This window comes from Amblyomma mixtum, chromosome 3, assembly GCF_055824585.1.
Source record: "Amblyomma mixtum isolate Tamu chromosome 3, ASM5582458v1, whole genome shotgun sequence".
NCBI lineage: Eukaryota > Metazoa > Arthropoda > Arachnida > Ixodida > Ixodidae > Amblyomma > Amblyomma mixtum.
Window position 1 is genome coordinate 351,874,539 of NC_143014.1, and position 21,078 is coordinate 351,895,616.

General features: G+C 45.6%; 1 long non-coding RNA gene across 4 annotated transcripts in view; it reads left to right on the forward strand.

Annotated features, from left to right (window-relative positions):
* Positions 1 to 3,871: 3,871 nt before the first annotated feature.
* Positions 3,872 to 21,078, forward strand: part of LOC149356373 (uncharacterized) — a 35,368-nt gene continuing 18,161 nt past the window's right edge. The window contains exons 1-4 of one of the 4 annotated variants that reach the window (XR_016291637.1): positions 3,872 to 3,928; positions 8,090 to 8,261; positions 10,490 to 10,597; positions 15,051 to 16,743. This is a non-coding gene — a long non-coding RNA (uncharacterized LOC149356373). The other 3 variants (XR_016291636.1, XR_016291635.1, XR_016291638.1) reach the window with 3 other exon arrangements.

Here is a 21,078-nt window from a genome sequence, read left to right on the forward strand (position 1 = left end):
AACAAAGCCAGGAGACGGTCGCCTGCCCGCGCTGTGCCAGTGAGCTTGCGGCGTCTGTCTTAGCGCGCAGACTCCGTGCTTTTGCCTCTGTCCTCGTCTTCGACGCAAAACTTTTGCGGTCTGTGGCGACCGCAAGGCGAAAAATGTTTTCTTGCACATCTGCTGTGCATTTCAAGCAGTTTCCACTGACCACGCCGGCCGCTACCTTGAATTATGTGGTTAGTGAAAAGGCACGCGCGCTTCGTGGCCTGCCTGCTGCTCTGGCGCGGTTCGTGTCGCTCTTGGTCTTTATGACAGCGTCAAGGTAAGAAACATTTAGTTTTTGCCGAACTACTCCGTATTTCAGGCAGTTTCGCTGAGCCCGCCGGCCAGCGCAGTATGGCGGAGTTGTGACAAGTACGCCCACCTCATCCTGCTCGTGCCGTGGCCATGGCGGCGGTCGGTGCGCATTTAGCGAAGGGCGCGCCCATTGCTATGGCCTTGAGCGCTTTGCCTATAGCGATGAGTTTCGCATGGTTGCGCGTTGAGTTTTGCGGTACACGAAGTTTTTTATTACCGCCAACAATGCACAACTTATTTCTAGTGATATTTGTCGACGGTCGGGTAAAATGTGCGGTCAACTTGGAAAAAAAAGGGCAAACGTGTCGAAAACGGGCGTTCTTGCATTGTTAATTCGCTCGTGTAATATTCAAGACTGCTGCGGAAAAAAGTCACGCATAAAAAGCTCAAACACTAGAAACTTGAGCGACGACGCCATCGTCTACTCGGGTAAAAATGCGCATTGCACCAGGGGAAACAAGTAAACACGTGTGAAAAGTTCTGGTGCGCCGAAAATTCTCTTCTACGTCTCTGAAGATGGTGGGAATTGTACCCGCATTTGTTCTCAGTACTTCCACACACTAATTGTTCTGCATGCGAGCTTCGTAAAAGCCTGTTTTCCTTGTTGGTAATTTTGGCGCGTTTCGCCTTTTCGCGCAGTTTTTATGCAATGTCTATCAAAATGGCACCTGCTTGTAATATACAGTCGAGCGCGATTTGAAGGTTATCGCGCGAGCGTCGGCCGAGAACATGAACAGCGCCATGGCCCAGAATTCTCTGCCGAGGCGAGGGAGGTATCAGGCCAGCTTCCCTCACTCTTTTTGCTGTTCCTTCAGCAGCTGTCACTCCCTCCTCTGGGCTATCAGTTTTTTTTTATTTTCTTTCCCACCAATTTTGTTATCGCCCGCAAGATACGAGAGGTAACCAAGTCCACACTTTATCGCAACCAATGGAAAGCTTAGAATCGAGAGAAAGGGTGGTGATCTCGTCGCGGGGGTGAAGCTTGTTGCACGGAACAGCGAACTAGGAAGAGGAGAGTGCGAAATCATGATTTTTCCTGTTCCAAAGTCGGCCGCTAGGTGCCTGGAGGGCTAGGCTGGTCGACGCTCGCGCGATAACCTTCAAATCGCGCTAGACTGTACATTTTTCAGCTTACGGTGGTAGACAACCACTGCTGTGAGCGGTGTCGCAGTAACGCGATGTGCCAGATGGTGACTGCTACTGCATCGGTTTACTTTTGTGTTTATATGGAGCAAATAAATGTCCAAAGAACCTGGTGTCTTTTCTTGATTGGCAGTGTTTAACGAAGGCAGCTGCGTTGACGGGCAGTCGAGAGCGCCCGAAATATAGTTCTTCGCTTTTATGGACGAAAAGTAGATAGACAGCAAGAGACACCACACTGAACAGAAATGCTAGCATTCAAATTACGCGCGCCTGAAACCGGAACTCCCTCCTCCGAGCATCTGCTCTTTTTCTGACCTACCTAGATAAAACTGCCTACGTGCTGCTTATAGTGACGTAAATAAAGCATGCCGTTTAGACGCTGTTGTGCTTTACAAACGTGACATATTCTTAGGCCCCCATTGTCGCACTACTCTGTCCATAAATTTTTTGCAAGACTGTAGTTTACTTCCGCAACTAGATTCGTACGGAAGCTCAAGTTTTATTGAGTGGAATTGTGCATGCAAAGCTTTAAATTGGTTTGTAAACACGCCTGCGCAAACTTTGTTTAAAGCTTTTGCGCAAATGTTTTCGTTTGGCTGCAGCAGCCAAGCCCAACGTTGCCCAGCTGTTGTCATGACAACTATGGAAACAGACGCCTGGGGCGCGATTACGAGTTGCTCAAAATCGTCTCAATCGGAAAGTGTCTCAAAAAGTGTCTCATTTGCCCCGTTCCTATTGGTCGGTCGTGACCAGCGGCCATATTGTTTTTTTGCGTCACCGGCCGACGTCAGAAGTGCGCCAGAAGTGGTGACGTTGCTTGCCTAATTATGCGAGCCGATTGAGACGATTTTTTGAGACTGGAACGAGTGATCTCAAACCGCTCGAGACAGAAAATGGCGGTTGTTTACATGGCCGGTGGCCGCGCGAGCAGCGGTGTAAGAGGGTGCATGAAGACGGTTTTGACGTGCCGGACGAGTTGTTTCGACGTTTTGACATAGGAAGGAGCATAATGGCTGTGCGACGAACTCGGCGTTGAACTTGGAGGTGTGCGGGTGAGTGCGCGGTCAGTGGAGCGGCAAGTGCCTGTGCGCGCCTTCGCCGCCGGTGGGTTTCAAGACACCGTAGGAAATGAAGTAAATGTCGGCGTAGCCCAACCGACTGTGCAAGTGTTTGCGGTGAGTTGCGGAGACCACTGTCAAAGTTAAGTCGCAGAAGGTGCGCGCTTTCCGGCGAGACCCCTCAAGACAAGGCGGCGGCGAAGGTGGACTTCCTTCGCATAAACTTTCGCCACCGCAGTATCCCCGGCGGCGTCATCCGAGCATCATCCGAACGGAACGGCACCACCAACACGAATATCAAGTGCTTAACCCGAAGCGGGCGGCATGAGTTGGTTACGAGGCGGAAGAGTGATTGTTGCCGCAGTGACCGGGCGTGCCGGCTCTTAATTCCCGCAGTGAGATTGCAAGCTCCCATCAGCTGCACCGGTCTGCTTCCGTATGTCGGCAGTTGCTGCAGTGTGATTATTCATGGTCGCCGGGTATTTTCTGAACAAAAATAAATATAATCACGCATCGCCCTTGGAGCACATTTGCCATCGATAGCAGCAAGGTGAGTTCACACTGGCGAGTCGCGGAGGTCGCGCGACAGGCTTAAATCGATTTATTACGCTCCCTCCCCGCTTTACATGTGCTTCGCAAACCGTAACTAATTGACCGAAATCGGTCGCCTAGAATACTAGCGCGACGATTGCAACTCGCCAGTGTGAACTTGCCTTGAAGCTGCCTTCGCCGGTTTTCGAGCCAAGCGCTCCTTCCAAATTGTTCTCGGCAGACTCGTAGCAATCACTGCCTTTAAACAGATTTTTCCGCGCACTTAAGACGTCTGCGCAGTACTTTGATTCTGCGTAATGTGTAAAAAAAGAGGACAGCCGTCGAATCAGCTGATTTTTTTTCTGGCTGCCATGTTTACGATGGCTGAATATGTGCGTGGAGGGATAAGGCTGAATCGGTTGAATCAGGCGGCAGCTCACGCCGCCTAGCCGCCGCTACCGACGCTTTTCCAGCGTCAGCGCACCCTCGCGGCAGCAAAAGTGACTGAAGAGCAAATTTAATTGCAAAATTGAGGACGCTTCTTCTTTTGCTTCATGTCGTTGAGTTTGAAACATAGTTTGTTAGCGAAATAAAACATTCTTCAAATTATTAACGGCGTGTTTACAGCAAAACTTTAGTATACGGTCCCTTATTGCGCAACTAAATGCTTCCTGGGTGGAACCCTACTATTAGACACCACAACCTCGCTGCTAATTGGTTGATTCCGCGGTCAACAACTCGCGGTGTCGTCATTTTGACGTCAGAGTCTCAAAATTGAGACGATTTCTCGTAATCGCGCCCCTGGTGAATGCAAATGGCTGCGCCGTGCCTGTCTGGCCATGCAATCGTGCGAAATCGTGAGTGAGGCACCTGCAGTGTGTGAGATTCCTGGCCTTTCACGATAAGTAGGCCAATATTCCTGCCGGCACTTTTGTTTGATTGTCGATGCTTTGCTTGCGTAACTGTCGCTGTTGAACCTTTTCTCTAGCGCAGCGGTTTGCTGGAAAGGCCAAGCGCAGTGTTTTTTCTGGCATGTAGGTTTTCAGCGTATGTTTTTTTTTCGTGATTTACTGCAGAAATTGTCGTAACAGCCCATACTCATTGTGCCCATATATATTCTTCGTCTTGGGTTGTGCCATATTTCTTTCCAAATTGCTGAATCGTCAAACACCCCGCCGCAGTGGCTCAGTGGTTACGGCACTGGGCTGCTAACCCGGAATACGCGAGTTCGGTCCCGGCCGCGGCGGTTGAATTTCAGTCGAGGCGAAATTCTAGAGGCCCGTGTACTGTACGATGTCAGTGCGCGTTAAAGAACCCCATGTGGTCGAAATTTCCGGAGCCCTTCACTGCGGCCTCTCTCATAGCCTGAGTCACTTTGGGACGTTAAACCCCAATAAACCAACAAAGAATCGTCAAACGTTCATGAAAGTTGCAGTTGCGGATGACTGTGTCGCATGATTGATTTGGCAAAAATGAAATAAAGGAGCTGAAGTGACAGTCAGGTAGACTAGAACAATGCATTGGTTTGTACGATCATTTCCTTTAGACATTGTTGTAAACAGTTTAATCATGGCATACGTGTTGTCTAGCTTATTATAGTACAGGGCACAGGAATCTTAAAACGCCTACACAAAGTAGTTGTGCTATGTTTATGCAAAACCCACTTTTGTTTAAAACTGGCATTTAAGGATTACTGAAAATCTCATGATATAAGCACGACCTACCCTAACCGTTAAAAGCTGGTGCAAACAGTAGTCATTATTAATATTTTATCCAGTGCTCTCTCTTCTTGTGCCTATACTTTGAGATGGATGTGCCATCTATAACAGTAGCCCACTATTTGCTCCAATCTCTAATATTGTTGTTAAGCCCTTCCACAAGCTACAGGTGCCTAGCTTACAAAACATGAGTTACAGTGCTTCTGAAAGTGCAGGCTTCTCTCATTTGGGGACCAGCTTTTTATGCTTGGTATATGTGCTTGCTGCTTTTCTCCACTGCATAATGACTTTCGGTGCTGAGCACAGTGAGGCCTCCTTTGATGGCAGGGGAGCTTAGTGTCTTCAGAAATTTAAAAAAGGTGCCTACCTTTCTGTGAATATCAATCTTTATTTTTTATTTAGGAGTTACTTGCACCACCCATAGGGCTTTACAGCAAGGAGTTAAAAATGGCTAAAAAGAGGCAGCCTACGCATTGAAATCATAGTAGAAAGCGTCTTTGGATAAGCTGTGAACAGTACTTGACACCAAGCTGTTCCACTCAAGGGCAGGTAAAAAACAGAATAATAAAAAACATCACCCTTAAAGGAAAGCTGCTTGACCGTGAAATGCTTCAGTGTGCAAGTTTTTGGTTTAATATATTTTTCGCAGTTAACAGCAGTTATATAGTTCTAAATATTGTGGCCAAAATTTTTAATCCAAGATTTTTTCCGGGCTCGTTGTGTCGTTCTATACTTTCTGTTTCAGTTTGCATTTGCTCTCTGTCATTCTGAGTTCCTGTGTGTAATTTCCCTTTGGAAATTGAGCTGCACTGTTGGGAATTTGTTTCAGTTTACTTATAAGTACTTATAAGTGCCCATCTCTGCAGGCCTCGACAAACACATCTATATTCCAATATTTATCACGCATGACTAGCAGTTCTATTCTGAAATCACTTGGCAAATCACCGAATTTCTGCTGTAATAAACCAGAACTGATGGCTGTCTTGTTCCCAATGCAATTCACATGCTTTTTTCATTGTAGGCCTAAGATGAAAAGCATTCCTATAAATTTGTTGCTTGTTCTTAAAATATCATGAACTCTGCACCTATCCAAGTCATTAGGACACATTCATGTAAAGGTAATGGGACAGTTTGCAAAGATTTTAGCAAAGTTGGTGAATCATTCACAATTTGTGAATTACGCTAGAGGAATATCATCACGACCATGTTCCCCGGCCTGGTTGACATTCTGGAATAATATACGAATCAAATTAACACAAAATGAGACCTCCAGTGTCCAGTCTACCTTAATGGGCAGTGTGAATATAACAGTACGTAAGCAGGATGGAGTAAATGCAGATGACGAATAACCATTGAAAATTTTGTTGACACACATTATTATATTTTAATATTATAATTTTTTATGGAAATATCAGTACACATATGAGGTACATAAATTAGTCAAAAGGAGCTCCCAGAGTATATACAGTCGAACCTCGTTATAACGAACACGGATACAGCGAATTATCGGATATAACGAAGTGAAAGAAAAGTTTGGTTGGACATGCTTTATTTCTATGGGAGTTCTACCTGTATAACGAAACGAAAAATTAAAAATTCGACACTATATCGGTTATAACGAAGCAGTTTTTGTATTCACAGCGCTCAAAATGCGCAAACAAGGAGGAAAAAATTTCAAAACACGCTAAATTTTGATCTTTTGAATCGCCCGCACCTAAGATGTGTTTGAATCACCCGCGCTTCCGCACGCCACGCCATCTAGGGAGAGCGAATGAATCTAGCATCAACGGCTGCGTAGCATGTGACTGACACGTGATCGAACCAAAGCCCATGCTCCCCGGCCACCCCGCCGGCACGATTGCCGACTCGCGCGCTATCTCCGCGCTATCTCTATGATCTCTGTAGTCCATTCCGTGGACGCCGTCGCGGAACGCGTCGTAACTTGCAGCAGTTTCGCTTGAAACGAAGATAAAGATCTTCAGGGCGGTCGACAGCGGGCGTAAAGAAAAGTCATTGCCGCGGACTTTGGTGTCGCGCCTAGCACTTTATCAACCATCTTGAGCGCAAGGCAGAAGGTTGCAAACGTCCTCTCTGCAGGCGTTGTGAAGAATGACAGCAAGGGTGTAAGGCTTTGTCATCACCAGGATGTTGAAGATGCTTTGTTTGCATGGTTCAAGGACGCTATAGCGCGTAACCTTTGTCTGGTGCCGTCCTTCAAATGAAGGCGAGAAGTCTGACTTGCGCCTGAGGCCACAATGACTTTCATGCAAGCAGTGGCTGGCTGCAGCGATTTAATGACCGCCGTCGGATTGTTTGCCACGTCTTGTCTGGTGAAGAAGCAGCCGTTGGCGCCGAGAACTGCGAGAAGTAGGCAGAAAGCTTCCGCATGCAACTGGAAGGCAAGCGGACAATTTCGGCGAGACGACATGGCGTCAACTGGCGGTTCCGAACGTTACGTTCGAGGAATTCATCTGTGCAGATGACAACTTGGCTGTGGCGCCCGAACTGACCGACCAAGAAATTGTTGATCAGGTGGTTTCTACAGATGATGCTACAAACAGCAATGCATGTGAAGATGGCGAAGTTGAGGGGGTACCTCGGGAACCTACCTGTGGCCAAATCAGCTGACATCGGGAAAGCACTGCTCTGTGTTGATTTCGTCGAAAAATTTAACCTGTCAAATAGTGTGAAGTGCCGCCAAACGAAGATTACATCGTTTTTTAAATAAATTAGTTTTTGCACCTGGCCAGCATCCCGACTTGTGAGTTCGCTCTTGCTTTCCAGTATGAAATGCAAGGTGAGGTTTGACATGCTTATACCACGCGTTAAATTAAAAAATAGTGCATTTTTTCAACCCTGTGCTGTCCATCCTAAAGTGCCTTTACTTGGGTTTATAAACAGACCTTTTCTGCCGTAATTTGAGTGCATGCTTTTATAACGAATATCGGATATAACGAACGAATTTCCGCGCAAAATGCGACTTCGTTATAACGAGGTTGGACTGTATAGACTGTCGGAGGTGCCTCCTGTTAATAATTGTACATATGACGCATAGTGAAAATATGGCAGATAGCAACTACATAGTGGATTGCAGGTGCAGTGAGAATTAATAATCACAACAAAAAAATTTGATTAAGCATGCTCAATTTTACAAACACATTTAGAAATACAATACTATACAAAAGCACTCAAGCAATGAAAACCCTACACAGTAAATACAGGGTTCATTGGCCTGGCAATTGAGGGTAATTAAAAAGTGCATACATTTCCAAGTTTTTATGCAATGATGCTTCTGTGCAGGATGATTTGGTGATGGTGCCTGCAGCGAGGTTTGAAGTGCCCTTCCTCCCTGGGGCAGGAATGAAACACCTCCTCAGCCGGACAACAAAGGAGACCACGCACGCTCAAGATGGGAGCGGCTGGACCCCTCTGCCGCATGCACTGGGTGAGAGGCCACCATCTCGTCTGACTGGTACGTACGTGAACAGCGGTGTGTCGCTTCCGAGAGTCATACGGTGCGGCATTGCGTATTCATGTAAACGCGGTTTATCTCAGCCTGTATTCTTTACCCGTCCTTGCGAAACGCAATGATGCTGCGAGAAAAGGGGTTGAGACAGCACAATACCTTCGCCATATCTTCCACCCACTTCCATCCATGCCAGCACCTCTGTTCAGCTGCCGTTCTGGTTACAGCTTCTGACCCGAAAAACTGGTTTTATTCCGGCGGCGGCAGTCGCATTTCAATCGAGGCGAAATGCTAGAGGCCCGTGTACTGTCCAATATCAGTGCATACTAAGGAACTGAAGTAAACCCTGTTTCGGTTAGGAGAGAGCATTTTATTCCAGAAAGAGTATCTTGACCTCCAATATACATATGTACCTTCTAAATTTTTGCTTGAAATGACATTTCTCGTGCCTAGCAGATCTGCCGCAGCTGTGGCACAGACGCAGGCGATGTCGTGACTCAGACAGAAAAAAATTGTTCCACTTTTAGGTATAACATTTTGACGCCACAAAATTGAGGCTCAAGTTGGCGCAGTTGTCTTCACCATGCACAGCGAAAAGAAAACTTTCCCATCGAGCCATGCTAACCTTGGTCTGTGGTCAGTGCGACACTAAGCGCATAGATGACAAAAAAATTTCGAAGTCTCCTGTCGACTGCACTCTGCTGAGTTTCAGTTTTGAGTTTACGATAGCTGTTTTGTCTAAAATCTGTACTTTTGTAATTTTTGCTGTCAGCTCTCATTATATTTATAGTGCAGTTATGGTGTCCTTTCTAATTCTGATCCATGCTTTCAGCATATTTAGTGTCAGTTGCAGAAAAAACTCATTCCATGGGTAGCACCATCTGCCTGGGACAGCCTACCAATCGCCATCAGCATCATTCTTCTGCGTGCTGCTGGCCGTTCGTGTCTGTGGCCGGAATGGGGCTGTTCGAGTTGTTATTATGGTTGTGTACCTGCCAGCCTCAGTTTATTGTCCAGTTATGACACTAAGTGCATTTTAAGCACAAGCAGAAAGCCATGCTGCAGTGTTCATGTATGACACGTTGTAACCAAGTTCCAGTGCAATCACAAGGTGAGCTCTTCGTGCTGCGCAGCTACCTTCGAGACCTTCATTGGTGCTTTACTTATTTATGGGGAAAACTGCAGTTGAGGTGCCTTGTGGCCACTTTTCTTTTCGGAGGCTTTCACTGCTACGCTATCCAGTTGGACAAGCACGATTTCGTAGCTCGTAAATGTATGTACCACTCACAGCAAGAGTAACTGGGGTGTGCATTCTCAGGTCAAAAAAAAAAGTTATTGTGGGGCAGCCTCGCGAACCAGTGTTTGGAATTGCTACCAGCGTGTGGCGAATGCAAGTCTCCTCGCTCAGACACTTCGAGTGATTGGCTTGCCTGACCGTGCCAAAACACACACACTGTCGTGTCACATAAATACGACCCCTGTTAGTATGGAGCACTCAAATTACACAGTTTTTGCGGGGACCAAACCCATTCAATGTATTTACGCCTCGTTAATATAGAAACCTGCTGTACAGACAGTCCAGAAAATCCAGTGTCCATCCATCCTGTTGCTGCCCCTAATTGCAGAGAAATATGACAACTGTTTCTTCACAACTGCAAAGCCCGACAGAGTGCTTCTGTCAAACAAGCTTGTCTAAACTAATGGGCAGTTTGTCAATTCAAGGGGGACTTTGTGGAAATTGCAAACTTCACATAAGGCCTGTTCTTCTGGGGAAAATCGACGAAAGCAGCATGTATGGGGAGTTTAATGCTCCAAAGCAGTAGCAGTGAATTCTTTTGTGCCATATCCTGAATTAATGATTGCACGAGGAGCTTGTCAGGTAACACCTGGTGTCTAATAATGGCAACAGTTGTGTGGCAATGAGTTAGCCCTACACGTGCCCGACTGAGCTTCAGGTGTGAAAAAAGGTGTCATTAGACTGGCAAATAGTTTCCTTGTGTGGTAACCAAGTTCTAGGGACACTTACGAGGTGCATTTTATAACCAGCACTGTGTTTCTGAAGCTGGAAGTAGTTTTAATAGGGCAGCTATCGAGAGCTCTGAGGTAAGCATGCTGTGTAGCTCCCATGTCTGATACACGCACGAAGCAAGTAGCGCACCTTCTCTCTGCTGCGATCCCTTGCATCATCGAATAGGGTGGTGAGTGCAAAGGGCGTGCTGTGTGTCTCCTCACAGGTGGGTGAATACCTGAAGATCAAGGCAATCCATGTTCCGGTTGACCCCGAGACGATGAAGGCTGATGTGCAGATAATTAAGGCTGCCATCACTAGCAACACCAGCATGGTGAGTGGCGTCAGCAAATGGCGCTAGTGTGGCTCACATCAGTGGTGTTCGCATGGGTTCATGTTACAGCGTGCAGTTTTGAGCGTTGTAAGCCAGAGCAGTTCCTGATAAGCAAATCACATACATCTGCAGCCTTTTGCTATGCTGCCTGCACTTCAAAATGGCAGCCACTGTGACGTTGATGTATGCTTCCTATATCGTACCAATTCAATTCCATTCATATATTTCTCAGCCTTCTTCGCTGGCTGAATCTGCCTCATGCCCCCACCACCCTCCTCATCACTGTGCTTGTGACAATATGGAAGTGCAAACTTTGGGGATGGCATCTCTTCAACCATTGACAAATGATAGAAAATGCAGAAATGGAACAGAATCTGTTTCAGCATCGTCAAATTGTGCCAGCCGTGGTGTGGCCCCACTTTGACAAAGCATTGAAAATCGTGTACACAAAGACAGTTATGGTGCAGCATCGCATTGTCTTGTCCCCTCTCCTTTATTGTTTTTGCTGTCTTCTGAATGTAAGATTTAAGACAACGCGAAGGACAGGACCCAAGGAAGGAGACACCACGAGTGCTGTGGTGCCGCTAGTAGTGTCACCTTTCTTGTGTCCCATCCTTTGCGCTGATTTAAATATCAATGCTAGCAAACAAGACCAATTCACTACACTTGTGTTCTGAGTGTAAGGTCTTCTGCCGGTTCTTGACAGGCTTGTGAAGTTCTGTCAGCTACAAAAGTGCTCAGGAAAAACGAGCAATAAAAGGACGTGGCTGCATTGTTGGCCAATCTGTGAAGACAGTACTTGTGGAGGAGGAAGTTGGACTTCCCTGCTCTCGTGTCCAGTAGTCAAAGACAGTCAGTGATCAGAGTGTGGTACCAGTTGGTACATTTGTAGAAGCTCAGTGACCTCACTACTGCTTCAAAGAGCGTGTCATGACCTTTATCAGGTGTGCTTGTTCCTTGTAATTTTTCTCACTGCTCAACTAAGGGGTGGCAGTGAATGAGAGAAGAAACTAATCGCTGAGCAGCTTTTAAGAGCATAAGCAGAGGCTTAACATGTGCTGTTGAAAATGCTCACAGAGAGTGAGGTCCAACACGAAAACAAGTACAAGGGGAGGAAAAAGTGAAATCACTGAACTACTTTTAGAATCATATGAAGCAGATGAAGTCACTGGGAAGAAGAGAATACATTAGAGAAATCTTACCTAGGAATGTAGCAAGACACAAGCATGAGGCTAAGCCAAGTGAACCATAACATCTACGTCTTCTAAGCTGTCTGCTTTGTTGTGAATGCTTCCTTGTTTTTTTTTTACTTTGTGTGATTCCCCAAAGGGGTTTCCAGTGGGTTTGCTCTGACGTGTTGGGTGTAGGGCCTCATTTCACTAAACTTGGAGCTATCGTAGAGATTGTGGGTGGTACAGTGCGAACTAGACGATGGACAAAAACAAGAAGACGACTTTTGTTTGTCATGTAGTTTGCACTGTACCACCCACAGTGAATTATTACCAACTCGCCCAGTTGTCCATCCTTTTTCAATCATCTTAAAGAGCCATTTGCAAGCATTGGCTTGGCTTTCGTTCAGGTTACAGTTGTGCCCCGTTAATAATGCCCTGTTATTATGAATGACTCTAATCATGCATATTTTTTCTCGGGACCATACTTTTTAAAAGTACTTACGCCTTTTCATACGAGTGTGGTCCAGACAGTGGACAGGTTGAAAATGTAAGGGGCCCATTGGGACCCATCTATGTTTGTCCCATTAGTATGGACATCGACGAGAAGAAAATCCCAAATGCTCTGTCAGATGTGTTGCCCCTTGCATTCTAGGTGGAGAACACTAAGTAAAGGCAGTGCAAATGGCCTCTGTGTGTTTGTGTGCTGTTCCGAGCTTTGCAGTGGCAGGGTGCCTGGTGGATGCACTTCATCATTTGCTGCATTCCATGAATGGCTGCGAATGAAATTCTTTCTGTGTGCTGCGTTGCAAACCACATTTAGCAGCTGTCATCCGAGTGAGTCCGGAGATCTTGAGATGTGAACAGTCGTAGTAGGAGATGCTCCATTGCACAAAGAGGCACCATTACGCGTCTCATTGCCCACTGGATGCTCCAAATAGGCTTAAAGGGGCTGCGAAACACTGCCTGGGGGAATACCGGCTATACTTCAGGTGGGTTCTTTATGTCACACAGATGCTGACTCAAAAAGAATTACAGGAATCGGTGCACACGAACGGGAGTTATTCAATGAAGAAATTTGAAAATACAAGCAAAAAAAACGCTGCCCTCAACTCGATTTTGGCGGGGCTTCCCACTCCTATTTCGCTCTCCCAATGACGGCGCGTGGCGCAACCAATCAAAACAGCCAGCCAGAGCACGTCGCGGAAGTTTGTACTCCATGGTTGCCTGCTCTCTGTGAGACTGGCAGCGTTGTTTCCATGCCAGAGCGCCCCTGGTGGTGTATTTTTATTTTACATGCCTTGCAGGGCTTTTAGCTAAGACAAACAAATTGTCTTTGTTGATATAATATAAAACGCAGACAGGTGACAAAATGTTTCCCTATTTATTCACACAATTTGCAGTATATTTACTGTTTGTCCGGTCATCAAGCTCGCGCCAGGTGATGTCATATCCGCTGCTAAAAACCCTCCACACCATCAGAGCCATGAAGTTGTTTTTGGGGGGACATTAAAATATTAAAAAACGGAATATACGCGGTGTTACCGACGCTAATAGCACCATTATAACTCACTGTATGCAATCAACAGGCAAAACAGTTAACTAAGATTGTGTTTCTGGGCCCCTTTAAACCAGCACCGCATGATTTTAAAGATAAGGGCGGCATGGATAATGCACCTGGAGTACCACAATTACCCCATTTGCACCTCGTTGCCTGCCACTATGTGCAGAAGCAGTCCGCAATCATAAAGCTGGTTTTTTCTTTCCGATTATTTTTTTTGTTCTTTTTCCTGATTCATTATTGCGCACGACTCTCTTTATGGTCAGTTTTACTCGGGAACCAAAGTGTCCATATTAATGAGGCACGACTATACATGTTTTTATGACATTCCGCTGTGGTGTGTCAGCCGTTCTCCGCTCTTAAGAACTGTGAGCAGAGGCTTTGACTTATTTCATTTCCTGTCTTTTCGTGCATTTTTATTGGTACATATTGAGAAATTACTAGTGCCAATCTGTTTTTTCAGTGCACATGGCAAGTTGCATGGTACTAGATTAGGAGCTGCTGTGGCAATGAAAAAGCAGATGGAGCCCGTAAAATTCACCAACATTGGAGATACATCCGGATTTTCTTCACGAAGTCTGGTGTATTCGAAATGGCTAAAATACTTGCTTCAGAAGAAACACATCAGCTCTGGTGCTTGCCGGCACATCACTACCAATTTCTTCCTCAGTCGACCCACATACCAGGTCAAGACTCCAACCCAGAATTCCTCGTCATCTGGAAACAATTTATCACTAACTTCACCTGGACACTGCATTTACAAACAACTTGCGATACCGTTTTGGTCAAATAAACAGTCCATTTCGTGTAAACTGCGGCTCGATCAACGATGTGGAACATATCCTGCTTGAGTGCCCTGCATGTGCTGACGAGCGAGCGTACTATGAATATTGCATGGAGAAGCTCTCCCCTGTGCCTCTGACAATGGACAGTGTTTTAGGTCTCTTGGCCCGCCCTAAGCAACAGAGACATGCAATAACTTTTTGTTTGCATACTTAAAGGGTATTGGACATCTTGACAAGCTCTGATTTCACCTTGCATGTTACTCTCATGCATTCTTCACGCTGTTAAACCCATTTGTCAGACTTTGCACTTCATCATTTCATATGTAGCATCGTTACTCGCCGGTGCTCTTTAGTACGCATTTAATGAGTGCATTTTTTCTTCTCCTCTTTTTATTTCTTTTACCTTTTCCATGCCCGTCTCCTTCCATCTTTTCTCCTAAATTCGCTTCCTCGCGCAGATATAGCATGCCAGTGATTTTTAAATGCCGGCTAAATTCTCTGCTTTTTTCATTAAAGGATTTCTCTCTCTTTGGGTTCAAGAGCTGTGCCTTGTGCTTGATAACTTGGTTTATCCACCACAGTTTCTGCTCCTGTTTTTTCTTCAGATATTTTTTGCTGCATATCTGGAAAGGCACTCATTTCTTCTTTGTTTATATTAATCATGCATTCTGTATTCTAAACTTGCATTTTCTTTTACCTTTGATGTTCTCTCACCCCCTGCTTGAGTGTTAGAAAAGTTCTAGGGGAATATAAGACAACAACTGATAAGTAGGTGTGCAAGTCAGCCTGTGTATGTAGTGATTGCTTTATTTTCACTATTTGGAGCTGTGAAACTGAGGTGTTCAGCCTGTATTGTTTGCATAATTCTGTGCTTGTATGACAGATGCTTGAACGAGGCGAAATTTTTTCTCCCCATGCATTTCCGCATGCTTGGTAAGGAGCCGGTGCTACACTGTGGCTGGAGAAGCCTTACAAGCTGAGCTATGAGGGAGAGGAGAAGTGTCGACAGCCTGAGCCACCAGACCCCTAGGCCGCTGTTCCCTTCCTGCCTTTCCCGTGACCGGCAGCCTCGGAACAGGGCCGCCCCCATGTGCACCTTCCCCGGGCTGCCTCTCCCGGGCCCCACAGGTATGAGGGGTTCCTGCGGCAGCATTGATTGATGCCTGCCGTGGACACGGCCGTCCACCCAGAGCAGTGACCGACCGGAGCCTACGGACAACACCGATGACCCGCCACACCTCCTCGCCCGATGCACCACCTACCTGGCTCATCACTGGACACCAAGACTTGAGTGGGCCTTCCTTTTTATTTAAGCTCTCTCCTTTACCTGTTGCAAGTTTGTTTTTTTTCCTGTGCTTGTGCACTCTTAGTCCATTTCCTCTCAAGACTAAATTAATTTTTTTTTCTACGTGCTGCCTCGTTTATTTCATTTTCCATATAACTTGAGGTGATCTATCCCTGCAGTCTTTCCCATCACAACGCTGTTTCAGTGTCACTAAGCATGAATTTGTAGTATTTTGCAACAGTGGCATTTTATTCATTTTCACATTTTATTTTACTTGAGAGAGCTTTTTTCTGAAATTTAATGTAGCCATGCCAGCTCAGCTTAGTCGCCCGAGAGACCCATCTGCAGGGCCAATGGCTTTGTTAGCCAGATCAACACACAATGACTTTAATGATGTACCCCGGTGGAGATAGATGATTGGCACAGCTAGATTTCTAGCCAATTCCTGACTGGTAGCAATAGGATTCCGCTTGTTTTAGCTGCTCGTAAATCATAATGAATGATTTAGTTAAGCCAGGTTGGACTTAACCTGCTTACAGTACAAGTTTTTTGTTTTCACAGAAAAGTGCAGAAAAGTTGTAAAGAGTGAGGCAAGTTTATTGAAATGTATAGTGTGCCACTGCAGCAGTTGGGAGCTTTGCGCATTGAAATGCTCAGGCACCGACCTGCACACATGTGCTGTCCACTGGCTCCTCGTGCAAGCGGCCATGTCTCATGCGTAAGCAGCCACATGCAAGCAGCCATGTCCCTCTGGCCCCACTTGGGTAGCTGGAATCTGGACGCGTGACCAAGTGGCTGACAGGCATCGCTTAGGGATGCTAACATTTCTTTTCTCCTTGCTGCAACTTGGGGTAAAGTGCAACATCCCTGTCCGCACTGACGCCTGCCTTGACAGCTTTCTCATTCCCTTCACTGGTGAGGCCAGGGGCATTATAGCTTTGTTTTTCATGGCAAATTACTTCTGAGGATCTGTCTGCATATCCCGAGGAGATGAATTCAGCGCAAGAACCAGACGAGGGGCGTAAGAAGACGCGTAAGACATTCACATGCACCTTCTTGCGTCCCTCGTCTGGTTTTTGCGCCCAGTTCTTCCCCTCATACAGCACCAACTGGCCCGGCAGCATGCGTTCTTGGCTTTCTTATTGCACTAAGCTTTCAGAAAAGTGGTGTGTTGTGCAGAGATGAAAAAAGCAGCAAGTTGTGTGCAGCTGTATAAGCCAAGTGAAATTTTTGTAATGTTCTTTGTTAGTTAGTGGAGCAAAGTGTAGTGTGCAAATTTTGCCTCTATTTAAGCACAGGTGTGATCACAAAAGCTGTGGAGCATGCTTGTCAACATGCAGTTCAGGGTGTGTACCGAGCTGCTTGTGTGTAGTTTTTATTTTTTTTCAGGCTGCAAAGAAAGATTAAAAATTCCAAAATTGGCTATGTAAGTTTAGCTTTTGCTAACGTTTGTGTTGTGGTGATGTCCAATGGGTGATGAAGAGCAGCTTTTTTATTCTGCTACGGAGAAGGCATTTTGATGGTCAGTCTGAATAGGACTGACATTTTTCAGTGGTTGTCTTGAATCAACTCACTCTGTAGTGAAGCACTCTTTCTTGTTCCGCTGAGCATGCTAGGTGCTTAAGGTATTTGAGAACAAAGTCCTCCATTGCCATAGACAACAGCGCTGTAAACACACATCTGTCTAGGCATGCAGCTTCTTGTATATTCACACTTTATTATTCATACTGTGCAGTTTTTTCCAAAATGGAAGCATACTGGTTGACGCAGTAAATGAAATGACATGCAGTCCTTGTCACAGTGGCTGTACCCAGAAAGCAACACAACAGACAATGAAAATTCTATGAGTATCACTGTAGGCACCTCATAAGCACTTGCACAAAGCCACCTGTTGTTACGGCAGTTAGGTTTTTGGTCTTGGCCAAAGTTCTTTCCGTCTGAAAAAAAAATGAACATTCCATGCACCTCAGGCTTCTCCAGCTTGCTTAGCAAGCTCCTGTACCGGAGCATACGATTTTCCCAACTTTTATGGCACGCGGATTATCCCCTCTTCATGGCGCAGGAATGGGACCTTAAGTCCTGTTGCACACTGAGTCCTACAGTCGACTCTGCAACCTAGAGCTCTTATGCAATGGTCCTCGTCCACTTTCCTGGGTCATCACTCAAAATGACTTGCAGCCGCTGGAGAAAATTGCGCCTTCTGGCGACGTATCACCGCTCACTGTGCTTCTCCTTTTTGCCACAGATGCCACGTCACCATCAAAGCACATCAGTTCTTTCCAGAATTTGTGAACACAACGCTTCTCTGCGCTCAGAAAGGTGGCAATTTCTAATTCGCTGAAGTGGCAGCCATAGCGATGAGGACTGTGTGGCGTTTCATTTCCTGCGTCAGATTGTAAACTTTCATTTTGGAAAAAACTGTGCAATATCAATGATAAGGTGTCAGTATACAAGAAGCTGCACACCTAGATAGATTCGGTGAGACTGCTGGCGTCTATGGCGATATTGAATAGTGTCCTCAAATATTCTTGTATCATAACTGCAGTGAAGAAATACGTTCACATCACATCACATCACTTTATTTTCCTTAAAGACCCCTTGCGGGGTGTTACATAAGGGGTGGTTTTTTAAGAAGTACAGGTGTTCAATGCAGTCATGAATGTTCCAGGGCAGGTGATGGCAGCGATATCGTGGGGAAGGCCGTTCCAGTCAGCTGCTACTCGGCAAAAAAATGAATTAGAGAAAACAGTAGTACGGGCACGTGGGCGCAAAACTTGAAGAGGATGACTGATGCGATGGGATCTGCGCGGCGGGGGGGCGCAGATGTAGGGTTCTTGTCTGAGTGGCGAATAAAAAAACTTGTGGAATAAGACGAGACTGGCAGAGCGACGGCGAGCAGAAAGATTAGATAGACCTGATTGCAATTTTAGAGATGATATGCTAACGTCGTATGAATACGAGGAATGAATGAATCTTGTGGCCCTGTTCTGCACAGCTTCGAGGGCGTTTGTTAGATATGCTTGGTGAGGGTTCCAGATGGCCGATGCGAATTCCAGTTTAGTTCTGATGAGTGAAATGTATGCTTGTAGTCTTACATGTTGAGGGGCATCCCGCAGGTGACGTTTCAAGAAGCCAAGTGTTTTATTAGCTGATGATATCAGGTTAGTCACATGCAGACGCCAGGATAAATCATTAGAAATGGTGATACCTAAGTATTTGTATGACTGGACGAGGTCGACAGAGGAGTTAGAAATTGTGTACTGGAAAACAAAAGGATTTCGGCGGCGGTGAAAAGACATATATACTTACATTTGTTAGGGTTGAGTGTCATCAGCCACTGCAAACACCAATTTTGCACATGGTTTAGGTCAGCCTGTAGGGATTCTTGGTCAGAAGGGTTAGTTACTGAACGATAAATAACGCAGTCATCAGCAAACAGACGGATATGACAAGATACATGCTGGGGTAGGTCGTTAATGTAAATAAGGAATAACAAAGGACCGAGGACGGAGCCCTGCGGGACGCCGGAGGTTACTGGAAGCGGGTGGGAGGGCTGATTATTAATGAAGACAGACTGAGAACGATGCGGAATTCTTTAATCCACGCGATGATGTTTGGATCTAGGTTCAGCTGAGAGAGTTTGAGAAGCAAGCGTTGATGAGGTACTTTGTCGAAAGCCTTAGCAAAGTCTAGGAATATGGCATCAGTTTGTAGGTTAGTGTCAAGGTTGGCGTGAATGTCATGAAGAAAAATAGCTAGTTGAGTTTCGCAGGAAAATCCTTTTCGAAATCCATGCTGGGACAGATGGAAGAAGTGATTGGAATCTAGGAATTGTATGATTTGGCTGTAAATGACATGTTCCATTAATTTGCAGGGTACACTTGTTAATGAAATAGGGCGATAATTAAGAGGTGAATCAGTAGTACCTGTTTTGTGGACGGGAACGACCTTCCCCACTTTCCAGTCGTCAGATATGGTTCCTTCTGACAATGATTGCGTAAACAGTGCACAAAGAATACTGGAGCAAGCTAGTTTAGCGTTCTTTAAAATTTTTGTGTTTATATCATCTATGCCGGTAGCGGATGAGTTCTTTATTTTATCAATTATGCATGAAATTCCGCTACTGTTGAAAGTTATGGGCTCATGGCTGTGGTGATAACAAGTGGTAATGTAGAACAGGGCAATTCGGATTCGTCAGTAAAAACGGACGAAAAAGCAGTGTTAAATGCGTTTGCACATTCGGTATCAGTCATTGTAACACCGGCATTGTTAGTGAGGGTGATAGTGCGTGTTTCTTTTGGGTTGTGAAGGAACACAAAACACATGGACAAACGTTGCACTCACAGCCGCAGCATTCGTCCATGTGTTCTATGTTTCTTCTCTGTGTGTGAACGTGTTTCTTTGCTGCAGTTATGATGTAAGAATGTGACCAACTAGCCCAAAAGCTCATTTTACTCATGTTTTCAAATACCTTGCACACCCCGTCATTAGATTTCTCCAGAGCTCTGAGGATCTGCTGCCACCACTTCCAGAAAGGCCAGACCAAGGTTGTCTGTTTCAAGCATTTCTGTTTTCAGACATTGCCAGATAACTTTTTGGAGTAGTATCATCTGATTACGCTATTGTGATTGTTTCATCAGCTCAGGTAGCTACCTTTCAAATAGTACAGGGAGCTGCAGCTGTGGCAATGATGACACTGACATGCTCCATGAGATGTTTATTGAAAGAATCTTTCCAGAACTGCCTTACAAGTTGCTGAAATTCACTGGCTACCTTGACATTGTAGTGCTCACCTATTTGGACAGAGCAGTTTGTGTAATATCTGCTTGTACATTCACAAAGTTTCACAGCATTCGAAGGCACTACTGCAAGGGGATACAAGTACATGTACTGTATATCTAGCTAGGAACGTAATGGGCAATACTAGATAGGGCTCACAGTAGGTGATGCAGGAGCTTTTCCCACCCTGCTATTTCATCTGAAAAAAGAAAAAAAAGCTATCAATACATTAGGCAGGCCACAGACTTTCCAAACCTTTAGTGCACTTAGAACAGGGCATAGAAAAAGAAGGGTGACAGAAAGGAAGACAGAACAGCTGCTAACTTTCTGCTGAAGCTTTCCTCAAACAAGAAAGGAATGCATACAGGTTACAAAAATGATGTCATATCTGGACATGCTCACAAAATGTTCTCCAGTGGGGCTCTCTCATGCTCCTGGAGTGCTACATATGGCTCACTGACACGTGGCACGAGCCCTGTGAATACGAAAGGCTTCCACTCACTCCCTAACAGTTTGATTATTTTGTAGGAAGGTAACTTGGCTGTCGACTAGCATCTCTTTATATCTGTGTACCCGGCGCAGTAGTCAATGTTAGGGAACCAATGGAAGCCTTTCATATTTATAAGGCTGACACAATGTGCATTATCGAGCCATCTGTCGCACTGCAGGAGCTTGAGATTGGGCCATTGAGGAGCATTTGAAAGCGAGGCCAGATATGACATCCATGTTGTAAAAATAGTGCAAAAGGAACTCCAGGGACAGAAAGGGAACGACGCTATGGTGATGTCAGATATGATACCATCATTATAACCTGTTTATATTGCTTTTTTGTCTGAGTAAACCTTCAGTTGAAACATTACACCCTTTCTGACTTCATTTGTGTCACCCTCGTTCCCCACTGC